Below are 18,445 nucleotides of genomic sequence, written 5' to 3'. Positions count from 1 at the left end.
ATACTTCAATAAAAATAATAAAAATTAAAAAAGAAGACTGGGAGACATGTAGGGGAAGCAAGCGAAAGTGAGGCCCTCTGAGAAGTGACAGCTTCCCCCCCCCACCACGCCCCCCGCCCCCTGCACTGAAAGATACAGAAGGCTTGTGCTCTAGGCAGGGAAAAGGGTAGGTTCAGAGGCTCAGTGTTGGTCAAAGGCTTGATGTGTTGGAAGGCATCCAGAAGCAGAAGTGAGCCTGGTGCTTTGGACACAGAGGGGCTTGTTTTCAACACCCTGTATATTCTGAATACCAAAATGATTTTCGGCAATAATTCAAAACTGAAACAATAATAACAATGACCAGGAAATAAATGTAGACAGTGAAGGCATTTTCTTTCACTGAACTTTGTATATATAATCATGCCAGAAAAAAATTACAGTACAAAAAAGAAAAATATATAATAGACTAATACTATTAAATTACACTAATGTGGAAAAACATTCCTACATATCGGTCTGTTGCAGCAGTGAATAATAACATTATGGTTTCTCATTTTGAGCTCTGACTCCTGCAAATTTGCCAATGGCTTTGCCAACTTTTTCATATATTCATATTCAGAATTCACTGCAGCCAGACTTGTCAGTCTGTCTTCACCCATACTTGGTTGAAGAAGACTTCCTTATTAATTTTAAAGCGTTTTTTTTTTTCCACATGAAGCAATAAATATACAAATAGTTATGAAAATCTTAAACATGAGGATACTCTTGGCATAGATTTATAGAAATTCCCTAGTTAAAAATCAGTAAAATATCATCACCGGAAAATTTGTCACAAATTTCTATTTTATTCAGTGGAAACTTTCGAAGTTTTTCTTCTTTTACAAAACTGGTAAGATGGTTGAATATGAGTGACATGGCATTGTTAGATCCACTGCCTTAGAGCTGAGTGTCCAGTTCTTGGTGTAGAAGGATCACGGCTTTCAAACTTTATTCTTTCAAAACTTTCTGGCACTTTTAGAGCAGTGTCTTTTGTTATTTTTCCTGGCACTCTTTAAAATTTGATTCTTTTTCTATTTAATTATACATTTCCTTGCATTTGTTTGCTGCGGTTAATGGGCTTCTGTACAATCTCTGGGCATGGATCTTTAAGAAACAGTTTTTTAAGATTGAAGTATAGTTGATTAACAATGTTACTACAGCAAGTGATTCAATTATACATATATATTCTTTTTCATTCATACATATACATATATTCTTTTCCATTATAAGTCATTACAAGATACTGAATATAGTTCTCTGTGCTATACAGTAGGTCCCTGTTGTTTATGTATTTTATATATGTATGCATATGTTAATTTCAAACTCCTAATTTGTGCCCCCCTGCACCTCCTGCTTCAAGGAACAGTTTTGAAGTTTGATGTTTCCGCATACATTTTTAAAGGCAGGTTTTGGCTGGTGGCAAGTATTTTTGTGACCCATTAACCTCATCTATAACTTCACGTTAAGATAAAAACTCCTAGATTGAACCGTTGTTGTAAGATTTTATTTTCTTGATTCTCTTTTAGTTTAAAAAACAATAAACAATGAAAAAATCATGAATGTCAACCTTAAAGACACTCTTTAACTTCAATAAATGATGCATGAATTAAAATGTGCATTCATGAAGCAAGGTAACACCAAATAGTTAACCCTCTGTTTTAAGCTTTAAACATAAATGAATTTGCAAATGATCATTTAAGATGACAGTTTTGAAGTCATGTAAGTTTTGTTTCTTTGTTGCAATCACAGGGGTGTCACTATTTATTTTGAATCTATCGTTTAAATGCAGGGATGTGTATGTAATTCCACAGGGATTAGACAGACAAGGCCTGTGCCCAGAGTGAACTTCAACATTTCTGAACTGCTAGTCACTTACTCTTAAATGCATATAGTTGAGTTCATGTATCTTAGGGGTCTCTAAGACCCCTAACTGGGAGTTATTTAAATTAATTTTCATATAGAAATCAGTGTGCATTTAAAATGTTAAAATGATAGATGTGTATTAATTTGAAGTAATGGTAAAACTCAAAGTAATGGTAGCAGTCGTTTAGAACCTAGACCAACAAAAGATTTTTCGCGTAAGAAGTATTTTTATCACCAACATGCTTAGAGTTGCTGGCACATGATGATAAAATGCTCATAGACAATGCACTCTGTTTCTGCTTGCGTCTGAGGGCGGCTGGTTTTCCACAGGCAGTATGTCAGCTTGGAGAGCAGTGAGTGAGGAGAGGGTAGGGAGAAATGGGGTTGAAGGCACTGGGAGGAGCCAAGTACTGAGGGGTCTTGCAGGCCATGGTGATGGAGTGTGGCTTTCATCTTAAGTGTGATGCACTCTCATAGTACAGATAGACATCCTTACCCTAGAACAAGAACAAGTAACCAGGAAATTACAGAATAGTGGGATGTCTTTTTCATCAGACCGTAATCTCCTTCAGAACAATTTATTTCATATATCTTTACAACTTTGCATGTTTTCTCAGTGCTCATGAGAAACTGAATATGCGGATACGTCAGGTCAGGGATGGAAACTGAACTCTTACCCACCATCTGCAACATCCATCCCAGGAAACAAACCCGTTATCCATAGTAACTGGTCAAGGAAGTCACACTGCTGTCCTTAGTAACCAGTTCAGGAAGCCAAACCATAACCCTTGTAACCTGTGTCTCCAAAAGCCTCAGATTTGATTAATAACTGACAGTGTACTTAATTTTTGCCCCAGCTTTCAATCTAGGACCAATTGTAAAAGCAAAATATGCCAAACCCCCAGCCAATAACCAAGGATGCCCTCTTTCTACATAGCCTGCCTCCAGCTTCCCTGTGCCTACGGATGGACCTGAAGGCTTCCTTTTTCCACTATAAAGTTTTCCCTCTCCTCTGTTTGCCTTTGAGTCTTTGACTCCCTTGCTGGAGCAAGCTCTGAATAAGCTCTAAACAAGCTCCTTTCTTGTTTTGGTTTGGGTGGTCTTCATTTATTTCCAACACTTGAATGTGTTGTTCAATCATGTCTGACTCTTTGTGACCCCATGGACTGTAGCCCGCCAAGCTCCTCTGTCCATGGAACTCTCCAGGCAAGAATACTGGAGTTGGTAGCCATTCCCTTCTCCAAGGAATCTTCCTGACCCAGTGATTGAACCTGCGTCTCTTGTGTCTCCTGCATTGGCCGGCCGATTCTTTACCACGGCATCACCTGAGAAGGCCAAAGAATGGGCTAAACATCCTTTAAATATAGTCATTGACCACTTTATTTCTCTTTAGATAAACTTCTTGTTCAGGTCTGTCTTTTCTGGGTCATAGCTGTCTTTTTATGGGTTAGTTTCACACTTTTTGGGCTTCCCTGGTGGCTCAGACAGTAAAGTGTCTGCCTGCAATGTGGGAGACACGGGTTTGATCCCTGGGTTGGGAAGATACCCTGGAGAAGGAAATAGCAACCTACTCCAGTACTGTTGCCTGGAAAATCCCATGGACAGAGGAGCCTGGTAGGCTACAGTCTATGGGGTCACAAAGAGTCAGACATGACTGAGCAACTTCACTTTCTTTCTTTCACACTCTTTTAAAAATCATAGTTCTGTAATGTATTTTATTATATGATAGGATATACCCATATAATTCTAATTTTTTCAAAACTTTTAGGGACATAGTACTTTTATGAAGATTTTGATTGAAATCACATTGTATTTATAAGTACATTGTAATTTATAAATATATATATTTTTTATTTAGGCCATACTGTGACATGACACTTTTAAGATCTTACTTCTCCAACCAGGGATTGAACCTGGGCCACAGCAGTGAACTTGCAGAGTCCTAACCACTGGATTGGCAGGGAACTCCCCATATTTATTGTTTAGTTTATTTCTGTGTGTTCAGATTTTATATTGCTATTGTGGATGAGGTTGTTTTGTATCATTAATTATGGTTAGTTTTTACTTATCATATAGATAAATAGAAAAGTGTATTTTTAAAATTCTGTATTTACCCTGTAACTGGCCACCAGATTGAACTCTGTTAGTTGTTCTAACTTTTATTTTCAGTTGATTCTCCTGGGTTTTCGAGATCAACAAACATAATAAACACCAAAAAAGTGCCTTCACCTTTCCAACAGTCATGCACTGTGTATCTTGTCTTTTTCTCATTGAATTGCTTAGAGCAGGCAGACACTGTTGATGGTGATAAGGAGCATTCTTGTCCTAACCCGGGTGGCAGTGCTGCTGGTTTTTCACTGTCGTGTGTGACGCCGTCTGTGATTTGAAGTAGGTATTTTTGTATCGTTTTAAGATGCTTCTTTTCCAAATTTATTGAGCTTTCAGGAAGATATTTGGATTCATACTATGTCTTTCATGTTCCGTCAAGATGATTACTTGGTTTTTCCTCTTTGACTTTCCAGTGAAAAGCTGAAAAAGTTGAGTTGAATTATAGTTAATACATGATTCTAATGTTGAGGCATTTTTGCATTTTGGCAAGAAAACCTTGATCTTGTTGGATCTGAATTGCAGTATTTTAGTTAGGGGGTTTGCATCTGTATTCAATAAATGAGATTGGGTCATAGATTTCTCTTAGGACTTTTTGATGTGGACCTTTTTTAAAGGCTTTATTGAATTTGTTACAGTATTGCTTCTGTTTCATGTTCTGTTTTTTTAGGCCCCGAGGCATGTGGGATCTTAGCTTCCTGAGCAGGGATGGAACCTGCACCCTCTGCATTAGAAAACAAAGAAGTCTTAACCATTGGACTTTTTGGGAAGTCGTCGGTTCATAGAGTTTTTTTTTTTTTTTTTTTTTTTGTTCCATCTTTGGCAAGTTTTGGTGTCAAGATTATACTTGCTTTGAACTATGAACTGGGAACATTCCTAAGTTTCTCTTTCCTCTGAAGCAACTTAAATGACAGGGGACTGTCTTTGCCTTCATGTTTGAAATTGCCCTTAAAACGTAATTCGTTGCATGCTCAGTCACTCAGTTGTGTCCAACTCTTTGTGATGTCATGGGCTGTAGCCTGCCAGACTCTGCCCATGGGATTTCCCAGGCAAGAATACTGGATGGGTTGCCATTTCTTCCTCCAGGGGATTTTCCTGACCCAGGGATTGAACCTGCATCTCCTGTGTTGGTAGGCAGGTTCTTTAGCACTGAGCCACTGGCTTTTTTGCATTCAATTCTTTGACAGTTTTTTCCAGCTCTTCCAAGTTTATCCCTTCTCTCTTATTCTTATTCTTTTAAATTTCCAATACTTCTTTCATTGAAAGTTTTGGTAATATATTTTCAAGAAATCTATACATCTTACTGAGATTTTTAAATACATATATTTGAAGGACATTCTACAAAATACCTAGCTAGAATGCCTCAAGGTCATGACCAAGGAGGAAAGACTGAGAATTGTCAAAGGCCAGAGGAACCAAAGAGATGTGGCGTCTGCTGCCCCGTGCTCTCTTGAGTGGGATTCTAGTACAGAGAAAGGACTTGACTGGGAAAATGGGTGAAATCCATGTCTGGATTTTGTTAAAAAATTATTGGTATGGAGTTGTCATAGCATCACCCTTCTGGCAGTGGTTACTTTCCTTTTCTACTCTTAGACTTCCCTGGTGGCTCAGGTAGTAAAGCGTCTGCCTACAATGTGGGAGACCCAGGTTCGATCCCTGGGTTGGGAAGATCCTTTGGAGAAGGAAATGGCAACCCACTCTAGTACTCTTGCCTGGAAAATCCCATGGATGGAGGAGCCTGGGAGGCTACAGTCCATGGGACTGCGAAGAGTCAGACAAGACTGAGCAACTAAAACTACTCTTCATAATTGTTTGTTCTTTTAAAATGTTTTTCTTCATCAAATTTGACAGGGATTTTTTTGTTTTCAGGAACTCATTCTTGAATTTATTTAGTAGTTTAACTTAAAAAGTTACATTGTCAATATTTTTAATTTTTGCTAAGCTTTTATTACTTTCCAACTTACATAAGAGTTACAGACACAGTTTGAGGGATTCTATTAATTGTTTAAGTCTGTCCCATTTACTTTCACTCTCGCTTTTATACATATCAATTAGTATGCATACACGAATATTTAGTGTATATGTGAATTTTTAATAATATCTTTCTAAGTCATTTGAGAATAGATTGGAAACATTTTTTTTTTTATCCCTAAATACTTCAGTGTTATTCCTAAGAATGAGGGATTTTTAGAAATATAACCATAGCGCAGGAAAAATCAGGAAATTTAACACTGGTATGGTACTATTATCTAACCCACAATCAATACTCAAATTTAATTAGCCTTCAATTAAAATAAATTTTGAAAAATACTCAAATTTTGTCAGTTGTCCCAATACTTTTTTTTTTTAATGGTTGTTGTTTTTCCCCTCTGCAGGATCAAGATGAATCAGGATCAAGTATTATATTTTTGTTGTCAAGTCTTTAATCTTCTTCAATCTGGAACTCAGCCTTTTGTTGTGTTTCTTGATCTTGACATTCTAGAAGAGCACAAGCTGGTTACTTCACAGAATGTCTCTCTTTGGGGTTTGTCTTGTGGCTCCTCTCATATAGATGAGGGTTGTACACTTTTGGCAGGAGGGTCACCCAAGTGATGGTGTGTCCTTCTCAGTGCATCTTTTTGTGAGGCACATGCTGTTGGTTATTCCATTGGTGATGTTAACTTTGATCACTCGCTTAGGTGGTATCTGTCTGGTTTCTCCTTTGTAACGTTGCCATTTCCCCCTTTGTAACAGACCACCTTACCTGTCTCCTGTGAAAGCAGTATGCAGGTCAAGCAGGAACAGTTAGAACTGGACATGAAACAATGGACTGTTTCAAAATTGGGAAAGGAGTATGTTAAGGCTCAGTATTGTCACAGTGCTTCTTTAACTTATATGCCGGGCTGGATGAATCACAAACTGGAATCAAGATTGCCAAGAGAAAAATATCAACGACCTCAGATATGCAGATGATACTACTCTAATAGCAGGAAGGAAAAAGGAACTAAAGAGCCTCTTGATAATGGTGAAAGAGGAGAGTGAAAAAGCTGGCTTAAAACTCAACATTCAAAAAACTAAGATCATGGCATCTGGTCCCATCATTTCATGGAAAATAGATGGAAACAGTGCAAGCAGTGGCAAATTTTCTTTTCTTAGACTCCAGAATCACTACAGATGGTGACTACAGCAATGGAATTAAAAGATTCTTGTCCTTGGAAGAGAAGCTATTAAAAAGCGAGCCATTACTTTGCTGACAAAGGTCTGTATAGTCAAAACTATGGTTTTTCCAGTAGTCATGTATGGATACCCGAGTTGGACAATAAAAAGGCTGAGCACTGAAGAACTCTTGAAAGTATCTTGGACAGCAAGATCAAACCAGTCAATCCTAAAGGGAATCAACCCTGAATATTCATTGGCAGGACTAACGCTGAAGCGGAAACTCCAATAATTTGGCCACCTGATGTGAAGAACTGACTCATTTGAAAAGACCCTGATGTTGGGAAAGAGTGAAGGTGGGAGGAGAAGGAGACAACAGAGGATGAGATGGTTGGATGGCATCACTGACTCAATGGACATGAGTTTGAGCAAGCTCTGGGAGATGGTGAAGGACAGGGAAGCCTGGATGCTACAGTCCATGGGGTCGCAAAGAGTCGGACATGACTTAACAACTGAACAACAACGACACCAACTAATAAGTCATTTGTGGGGAGATATTTTTATACTATGTAAACATTTACTTCCTCATCAAATTTCTCTGACTTGTTTTGGTACACACTGATGATTTTCTAACTTCATTATTCAGTCTATAGCATCTGAATTATGGTGTTGTACTATGCTGCTGCTGCTGCTGCTAAGTCGCTTCAGTCGTGTCCGACTCTGTGCGACTCCATAGACGGCAGCCCACCAGACTCCTCCATCCCTGGATTCCTCAGGCAAGAACACTGGAGTGGGCTGCCATTTCCTTCTCCAGCTGTACTATGAGGAAGAGTTGTTTTTTTTTTTCCCCCTCCACCTTCTTAATTTAAAATTTACTTATTTATTTATATCATATGGAACATGGACTTAATTTGTTCAGTGCATTATAATCCAGTGCTGTCATTATGTAAAAATATATTTTGATGTTCAGATTGCCCCGGATTTAGCAGTGGGGAGTCCCTTCAATCTGGTTCTTGTCCTCATGACTCTTTGAGTACTTCTTTACTTTCTGACACAGATGTTTCAGGTATATCCTATGCTCTCTGTGCCCTGGCTCTGAACTCAGTTTTTTTCCCAAGGAGACTTATTTAAAACAAACAAACTGTAAGCAAATGCTGATCACTAGTTGGTAGGCTCCTAGTTGGTTTCCTTTCTGTGATGGCAATGAGTTACAATTTTGAACCTTCCTTCTGTGAGTATTCAGTTCAGTTCAGTCGCTCAGTCGTGTCCGACTATTGGTGACCCCATGAATTGCAGCACGCCAGGCCTCCCTGTCCATCACCAACTCCCAGAGTTCGCCCAAACTCATGTGCATCGAACTGGTGATGCCATCCAGCCGTCTCATCCTCTGTCGTCCCCTTCTCCTCCTGCCCCCAATCCCTCCCAGCATCAGGGTCTTTTCCAATGAGTTCTAGGGTTGAGCAAATGAATACGTATACTGAAGACAATGGGTACCAAGTTTCTCATTCTTGGGGAGATATGAAAAGGAAGAGATTAGAAATGTACCCTATTGTGCTGGATTGAGATGGAAGGTAGAAGATGAACTCATGATTTTTAATATCTATCTATCCATCTGTAGATCTGTGGATACAGAAATAAATGGTAATGCCTAGGTAGTGTGTGTGTCTGTGTATGTGTGTCTGTGTGTGTGTCTGTGTGTGTGTGTGTGTCTGTGTGTGCATGCAACCCCAGCTCTGTCTGCTGAGAGAAACTACATGCATTGACACACCAGTAGCAATAAGCAAATCTAGCACTAAGACCTTGATTTTTAATTTTTAATCTCAATTAAAATTTTAAAAAGTTTATCCTTCTTTTGTGCATGTTATATTATAGGGGCATTTTGTAAATGCTATGTAGAATTTTAAAAACTGCATTCTGTATAGCAGCACTGTCCAGTGTAGAACCTTTTCTTTTCAGTTGTTGACTTGCCTTTAATAACATTATTTTTAAAGAAGAGTATGTGATTGAAAAAAAATCAGTGCCAATACATTTTTATTTTCCTAGAAGCTGGCCAAAAATATCATATAGTAAACAATGCTTTGGGTTTGCAATTGGACTTTGTTTCCCTTCTGTGAAAAGATTTTTTTCTGTATCTAAATATAAGTTTCAGAAAACTGAACATCCAGCTAAAGTAATCCAGTATGACTTTTTGCAGTGAAAGAAGTGATACGTATCTGCACTACTTAATATCAGATCCACTAGATAAAAGGCTTCCCTGGTAGCTCAGCTGGTAAAGAATCCACCTGCAATGCAGGAGACCCTAGTTTGACTCCTGGGTCGGGAAGATTCCCTGGAAAAGGAATAGGCTACCCACTCCAGTATTCTTGGACTTCCCTGGTGGCTCAGATGGTAAAGAATCCAACTGCAATGCAGGAGACCTGAGTTTGATCCCTGGGTTAGGAAGATCCCCTGCAGGAGAGCATGGCAACCCACTCCAGTATTCTTGCCTGGAGAATCCCATGGACAGAGGAGCCTGGAGGGCTACAGTCCATGGGGTGACAAAAAGTTGGACACAACTGAGCAACTAAGGACAGCACAGCACCACTAGATGCCTGTGATCCGCTAGATCCACCGATGGACGGCCAGCAGCAGGGAGGCTGGGGAGCCTGCAGCTTCTGGGCGTCCTCCAACTTCGGGCTCCAGCCTTCCTCAGAACCCCTTCCCAGCGACTCCAGCAGGGCCTTTGCCTTGGACCCCCTTCCAGCAATTTCAGCAGGACCTTTGCCCCAGCTCCCAGGTGGCACGTTGACTGGCACTCAGTGCCCAGTGAAGGTTTACATGCTCAACAAGGACCAGGAGTGGGACATCCAGGGTGCTGGGCATGCTGTCCAGCTATGTGGAGCAACTGAAAGGCATGTCCCTGCTAGTCACGGCCTGACAAGACATGGGCCACAGGAGAAGAGAAAGGCAAACCACTTCAGTATTCTTGCCTTGAGAACCCCATGAATACAATGAAAAGGCAAAAAGATATGACACTGGAAGATGAACCCCTCAGGTTGGTAAGTGTGGGAGAAACAGCTCCAGAAAGAATGAAGAGGCTGGGCTAAAGCAGAAATTGTGGGTGTGTTATGGGTGTGTCTGGTGGTGAAAGTAAAGTCTGATGCTGTAAAGAACAACAGTGCATAGGAACCCAAAATGTTAGGTCCATGAATCAAGGTAAATTGGACATGGTCAAGCAGGAGATGGCAAGAGTGAACACTGACATTTTAGGAATCAGAGAACTAAAATGGACAGGGATGGGTGAATTTCATTCAGATGACCATTATATCTACTACTGTGGGCAAGAATCCTTTAAAAGAAATGGAGTAGCCCTCGTAGTCAACAAAAGAGTCCAAAATGCAGTACTTGGGTGCAGTCTCAAAAATGACAGAATGATCTCTGTTCGTTTCCAAGGTAACTATTCAGTATCACAGTAATCCAAGTCTATGCCCCAACCACTAATGCCAAAGAAGCTGAAGTTGAATGGTTTTATGAAGACCTACAAGAGCTTCTAGTACTAACACCAAAAAAAAAAAAAAAAAAATGTCATTTTCATCATAGGGGATTGGATGCAAAAGTAGGAAGTCAACAGATACTTGGAGTAACTGGCAAGTTTGGCCTTGGAGTACAAAATGAAGCAGAACGAGGCTAACAGAGTTTTGCCAAGAGAACACACTGGTCATAGCAAACATCCTCTTCCAACAACACAAGACACATGGACATCACCAGATGGTCAATACTGAAGTCAGGTTGACTATATTTTTTGCAGCCGAAGAGGGAGAAACTCTTTACAGTCAGCAAAAACAAGAGCTGAAGCTATCTGTGGCTCAGATCATGAGCTCCTTACTGCAAAATTCAGGCTCAAATTGAAGAAAGTAGGGAAAACCACTAGGTTATTCAGGTATGACCTAAATCAAATCCCTTACAATTATGCAGTGGAGGTGATGAATAGATTCGACAGATTAGATCTGGTAGACAGAGTCCCTGAAGAACAATGGAGGGAATTTCGTAACACTGTACAGAAGGTGGTAACCAAAACCATCCCCAAGAAAAACAAATGCGAAAAGGCGAAATGGTTGTCTGAGGAGGCCTTACAAATACCTGAGAAAAGGAGAGAAGCAAAAGGCAAAGGAGAAAAGGAAAGATATACCCAACTGAGCGGAGAATTCCAAAGAATAGCAAGGAGAGAGAAGAAAGCCTTCTTAAGTGAACAGTGCAAAGAAATAGAGGAAAGCATTAGAATGGGAAAGACTAGAGATCTCTTCAAGAAAATTGAAGATACCAAGGGAAAATTTCATTCAAAGATGGGCACAATAAAGGACAGAAAGGGTATGTACCTAACAGAAACATAAGGGATTGAGAAGAGGTGACAAGAATATACAGAAGAGCTGTACAAAACAGGTCTTAATGATCCAGATACCCACAATGGTGTGATCGCCCACCTAGAGCCAGAGCGTGAAGTCAAGTGGGCCTTAGGAAGCACTACTATGAACAAAGCTACTGGAGGTGATGGAGTTCCATCTGAGCTATTCCAGATCCTTAAAATGATGCTGTTAAAGTGCTGCACTCAAATGCCAGCAAATTTGGAAAACCCAGCAGTGGCCACCGGACTGGAAAAGGTCAGTTTTCATTCCAATCACAAAGAAGGGCAATGCCAAAGACTATTCAAACTACTGCACAATTGCACTCATTTCACATGCTAGCAATAGTATGCTTGAAATCCTTCCAACTAGGCTTCGGCAGTACACAAACCAAGAACTTCTAGATGTACAAGCTGGATTTAGAAAGGGCAGGGGAACCAGAGATCAAATTGCCAACGTCTGTTGGATCATAGAAAAAGCAAGGGATTTCAAAAAAGACATCTACTTCTGCTTCATTGACTATGCTAAAGCCTTTGACTGTGTGGATCACAACAAACTGGAAAATTCTTAAAGAGATGGGAATACCAGACCACCTTACCTGTCTCCTGAGAAACCTGTATGCAGGTCAAGAAGCAACAGTTAGAACTGCACATGGAACAACGGACTGTTCAAAATTGGGAAAGGAGTACATCAAAGATGTATATTGTCACCTTGCTTTTTTAACTTATATGTAGAGTACATAATCTGAAATACCAGGCTGGATGAAGCACAAGCTGGAATCAAGATTTCTGGGAGAAATATCAGCAACCTCAGATATGCCCCCAATATCACTTTAATGACAGAAATCAAAGAGGAATTGAAGAGTTTCTGATGAAGGTGAAAGAGGAGAGTGAAAAAGTTGGCTTAAAACTCAACATTAAAAAAACTAAGATCATGGCATCTAGTCCTATTACTTCACGCCAAATAGATGGGGAAAAAGTGGAAACAGTGGCAAATTTTCTTTTCTTGGGTTCCAAAATCTATGGATGGTTACTGTAGCCACAAAATTAAAATGCTTGCACGTTGGAAGAAAAGCTATAACAAACTTAGCTTATTAAAAAGCAGAGACATCACTTTGCCGACAAAGGTCCCTATAGTCAAAGCTATGGTTTTTCTAGTAATCACTTACAGAAGTGAGAGTTGGACCTTAAAGAAGGCTAAGCACCAAATAATTGATGCTTTGGAAATGTGGTGTTGGAGAAGAATCTTGAGAGTTCCATGGTCAGCAAGGAGATCAAACCAGTCAATCCTACAGGAAATCAACCCTGAATATACATTGGAAGGACTGATGCTGAAGCTGAAACTCCAATACTCTGGCCACCTGATGTGAAGAGCAGACTGATTAGAAAAGACCCTGATGCTGGGAAAGATTGAAGGCAGGAGGAGAAGGGGACGACAGAGGATGAGATGGTTGGATGACATCACCGACTCAATGGACATGAGTTTGAGCAAGCTCAGGGAGATAGTGAAGGACAAAGACTAAAGAACTGACTTTTCATTTTATTTAACTTTAATTAGTTAAAATTAAAATTTAAATTTAAATAGCCGCTTGTGTTTTGTGGCTACCATATTACACCATATCTGGGTGTAAGATTTGACAGATGTGTGTGTATGTGTGTATCTTATTAGAAATATATATAGGTATATGCACATATTCAAGTTTACTAATATTATTAAAATCTATTTTGTCCAAATATCATATTAGATCTTTGGATATATTATTAATTATGACATATTCAAGTTTATTAATAATATCAGTCAAATCCTCTACTTTCTTGCATATCTGGCAAAGATAGAGAGAAAAATGTTCACACTGACCATTTGCTTCAATCTCTACCTTGTGAAATATTAATATCATCATCCCTGATTTATTTTTGTTTGTGTTTGCATGGTAAGTCTTTGCCCATCACTTTATTTGGCATGTAGGAAGAGCTCAATATTTATTTGTTCAATGAATAAATGTTTAAATGAATTTTTAAAACTTTCTGGGACATTTTATTATAGGTGTGTTCCTTTATAATAGCACAAAGCTGGATATTGGTTTTGACCCATACTAAGTCTTTAAATAGAGAAATTTAACTCATTTACATTTTATGCTTAATTCCTTTCAGGGCTTTTTTTTCTTTATGTGAAATTAAAGCATTTCCTATGTAATTCTTTCTTGGTGAGGATCTTGTGGCCCTTTCACCTTGAAGACCTTCCATATTCATGGAGCCTAAAGAAGACATTTTCTTTTAAAGTTTTACGTCTCCATTCTTATTTCCCTTTGAACTACTTTTATATCTAGTTTAAGTGCCTTCTTTTTCTTCTTCATTTATCATTCATTAACTTTGAGTCCTGGTAATATTTTCTGAGCTGGTCTTTTAATTCTCCATTTGAAAATGAGTCAATCATATTTCTCACCCAAGAAGCAGTCTTTTCAGATTTTTCCATCTTAATACTCCCATACTTTTCATAGTTGAAAGTTTCTCTTGGAAGAACACCTAGAGAATCTTTACCTTTTTCTCCTGTTTCTTCCACTAGCCATGTAATGTGACATTTTCTCTAATTGCTCAGATGATGTCTGTATCTTGAATGGCTAAATGTTTCCACACGACTCATGATTTCTCTGTTTTCTCTCCGATACAGGGGAGTAAAGTTACTGAGCTTCAGTCTGCTCTCTGATATGTGGAGACAAGCATTTCAACCTCATTGGTTGAGATGATTCACTGATATAACTTCATTAAGCTTCTTGCTACACAATGAATGGCACATACTGGGTTTTTGATTCATAAATGCAAACTCATTCATAAATACACACAATGGGCAGAGCAGCAAAGCAGTCAGGATCACAAGTACTGGAGTCCAGCTGCCTGGTATAAAAATTCTGATTTTCTCTTCACTGACTATATATCCTGAGCAACTTACTTGGCTTCTTTGAGTCTTAGATTTCTCACTTATAAAATGGTAAGAGCAGTAAATGAGATTGTTTTTTTAAAAACACCTAGCATACTGCCTGACCCATAGCAACAATTCTATAAAAGGTAGACGTATTTAATTAAAAAACAAACAAACCTCTAAGTACTTCCACTTCTTGGTATATATCCCAGAGAAGCAATAACATAAAAATGCACAAGGATGTTGATTGCAGAATAGTGTGTGATACAGTATGAAACACTGAAAACAATGAAATGTCCATCAGCAGGGCAGTGACGGTATAGAACTCTGTGCAGCAACTTAAAGGGATGAGGCAGCTCTGTGTGCGCGAATATGGACAGAGCTCCGGGATCTGTGAGCGAAGGCAGAGTAGTGGACTGACACGTTCAGAAGAATGGTCTTCCCATACAGATGGCCAACAAACACATGAAAGGCTGCGCAACATGACTCATTATCAGAGAAATGCAAGTCAAAACCACAGTGAGGTACAGAATGGCTGCGATCCAAAAGCCTACAAGCAATAAATGCTGGAGAGGGTGTGGAGAAAAGGGAACCCTCTTACACTGTTGGTGGGAATGCAAACTAGTACAGCCACTATGGAGAACAGTGTGGAGATTCCTTAAAAAACTGGAAATAGAACTGCCTTATGACCCAGCAATCCCACTGCTAGGCATACACACCGAGGAAACCAGAATTGAAAGAGACACGTGTACCCCAATGTTCATCGCAGCACTGTTTATAGTAGCCAGGGCATGGAAGCAACCTAGATGTCCATCAGCAGATGAATGGATAAGAAAGCTGTGGTACATATACACAATGGAGTATTACTCAGCTATTAAAAAGAATACATTTGACTCAGTTCTAATGAGGTGGATGAAACTGGAGCTGATTATACGGAGTGAAGTAAGTCAGAAAGAAAAACACCAATACAGTATACTAACGCATATATATGGAATTTAGAAAGATAGTAATGATAACCCTGTATGTGAGACAGCAAAAGAGACACAGATGTATAGAACAGTCTTTTGGACTCTGTGGGAGAGGGCGAGGGTGGGATGATTTGGGAGAATGGCATTGAAACATGTATAATATCATACATGAAACGAATCACCAGTCCAGGTTCAATGCATGATACTGGATGCTCGGGGCTGGTGCACTGGGATGACCCAGAGGGATGGTATGGGGAGGGGAGGTGGGAGGGGGGTTCAGGATGGGGAACACGTGTACACCTGTGGCAGATTCATGTTGATGTATGGCAAAACCAATACAATATTGTAAAGTAATTAGCCTCCAATTAAAATAAATAAATTTCGACAAAAAAAAAAAAAATGGTCTTCCATAAATAACCTCCAAAATAGAGATCTGCATGCAGAGCTGGTTTCACAGGCATATGATCAAATTCTGGGTATGCCAATGCCATGCTGAAGCATTCTTAATAATTTTCAAATTTTTCAAAGTTCCTAATAATTTATTCTTGGCACTGTATTTTGTAAATGAAGACTGATGGAACGATGGAGCATGTACCTGAGCAGAGAAGTGACACTGGGTAGCAGCGTGGCCTGGTACTTGGACTCAGCTTGGCACTGGGGGCAACAGCAGCCTAGAAGCAGCAGCACCTGGGCACAGTGACAGGACATGTGGCAGGAGAACAGCTTCCCTGTCCCTCCCTAGAGCTGGTCACTGTGACATCTGCACGAATATTAACTCTTAGACCCGAGTGCCAGAAGAGGAACTGCTGATACCCAAGTAGCATCCTTTGTTAGTAAATTACTACAGAATCTAAGCACATACGTGGGTATTTTGGACATTGCAATAAAGCACAGCAGAGATTTATCAATTGCTACCACATTGAAAAGCAAATATTCACAGGCTTAAATGTCCCATTTGATGGGATGTTTTCTTTCTAAAAAAATTTTTATTTTATGCTGGAGTGTTGTTGATTTACAATGTTGTGTTCGTTTCAGCTATATAGCAAAGTTAACTTAACTATACATATACATAGGAGAAACAATCCTAAAATTTGTGTGAAACCACAGAAGACCTCAAGTAGCCAAAGCAATCTTGAGAAGAAAGAACAAAGTTCCAGGTATCATGTTTCCTAATTTCAAACTATACTACAAAGCCATAGCAATAAAAACTGTATGGTACTGGCACAAAAGTAGACTGATCAACAGATGGAACAGAATAGAAAGCCCAGAATAAAATTTTGGCATATAGAGTCAACTAATACCTGGTGTTCTGCAGCCCATGGGGTTGCAAAGAGTTGGTCACAACTAATCGACTGAACTGAACTGAATATTTGGCAAGGGAGACAAGAATACCCAAAGAGGAAAGGATGGTCTCTTCAACAAATGTTGCTGGGAAATGTAGATATTCACATACAGAACAGTGAAATTGGACCTTTATGTCACACCATGCCCCCCAGTTAACTTGAATGCAAGATTCAAACATAAGAGTTGATAGTATAAAATTGCAAGAAGAAAATGTTGGGAAGAAGCTCATTGAAATTGGTCTTGGCAATGATTTTTTTGGACATGATACCAAAAGCATAAACAATAAAAGCAAAAGTCAACAAATGAGACTACATTAAACTCAAATCTTCTTCACAGCAAGAAATCAAGTAATAAAATGAAAAGACAGTCTATATAAGGGGAGACAATGAATTAAAGTGTTTTTTTTAAGTGAAAAAATTATTACCATAATATTTGTTTAATTTGTTGTTGTTCAGTCCCTCAGTCATGTCTGACTCTTTGTGACCCCATGGACTGCAGCACACCAGGCTTCCCTGTCCTTCACCATCTCCTGGAGCGTGTTCATATTTGTCCATTGAGTTGGTGATGCCATCCAACCATCTTGTCCTCTGCCATCCCCTTCTCCTCCTGCCTTCAGTCTTTCCCAGCATCTGGGTCTTTTCTAATGAGTCGGCTCTTTGCATCAGGTGGCCAAAGTACTGGAGTTTCAGCATCAATCCTTTCAATGTATGTTCAGGTTTGATTTCCTTTAGGATTGATTGGTTTGATCTCCCTGCAGTCCAATGGACTCTCAAGAGTCTTCTCCAACACCACACTTCCAAAGCATCAATTCTTTGGCACTCAGCCTTCTTTATTGTCCATCTCTCACATCCATACATGACTACTGAAAAAACCATAACTTTGACTAGACAGATATTTATTGAAAAAGTAATGTCTCTGCTTTTTAATACACTGTCTAGATTTGTCATAGCTTTTCTTCCAAAGAGCAAATATCTTTTAATTTCATGGCTGCAGTCACCATCTGCAGTGATTTTGGAGCTCAAGAAAATAAAGTCAGCCACTGTTTCCACTGTTTCCCCATCTATTTGCCATGAAGTGATGGGACCAGATGCCATGATCTTAGTTTTTTGAATGTTGAATTTTAAGACAGCTTTTTCACTCTCCTCTTTCACCTTCATCAAGAGGCTCTTTAGTTCTTTACTTTCTGCCATAAAGGTGGTGTCATCTACATATCTGAAATTATTGATATTTCTCCCAGAAATCTTGATTCCAGCTTGTGCTTCATCTAGACTGGCATTTCGCATGCTGCACTCTGCATATAAATTAATTAAGCAGGGTGGCAATATTCAGCTTTGAGGTACTCCTTTCTCAGTTTGGAAACAGTCTGTTGTTCTTTGTCTAGTTCTAACTGTTGTTTCTTGACCTGCATACAGATTTCTCAGGAGACAGGTAAGGTGGTGTGGTATTCCCACCTATTTAAGAATTTTCCACAGTTTGTTGTGATCCACACAGTCAAATGCTTTAGCATAGTCAAATGAAGCAGATGTGTTTTTGGAATTCCCTTGCTTTTTCTATGATCCTGTGGAGGTTTGCAATTTGGTCCCTGGTTCCTCTGCCTTTTCTAAATCCAGCTTGAACATCTGGAAGTTCTTGGTTCACGTATTGTTGAAGCCTGGCTTGGAGAATTTTGAGCATTACTTTGTTAGTATGTGAAATGAGTGAGGTAGTTTGAATAGT

At 39.3% G+C, this 18,445-nt stretch overlaps 1 long non-coding RNA gene across 1 annotated transcript in view; it reads right to left on the bottom strand.

Annotated features, from left to right (window-relative positions):
* Positions 1–804: 804 nt before the first annotated feature.
* Positions 805–18,445, bottom strand: part of LOC132657684 (uncharacterized) — a 33,656-nt gene continuing 16,015 nt past the window's right edge. The window contains exon 7 of the long non-coding RNA XR_009596192.1: positions 805–4,410. This is a non-coding gene — a long non-coding RNA (uncharacterized LOC132657684). The remainder of the gene's footprint in view (positions 4,411–18,445) is intronic.

Source organism: Ovis aries, chromosome 14, assembly GCF_016772045.2.
Source record: "Ovis aries strain OAR_USU_Benz2616 breed Rambouillet chromosome 14, ARS-UI_Ramb_v3.0, whole genome shotgun sequence".
Taxonomy (NCBI): Eukaryota; Metazoa; Chordata; class Mammalia; order Artiodactyla; family Bovidae; genus Ovis; species Ovis aries.
Note: the sequence above shows the minus strand (reverse complement) of the source record. Positions and strands in the feature narration are given on the sequence as shown.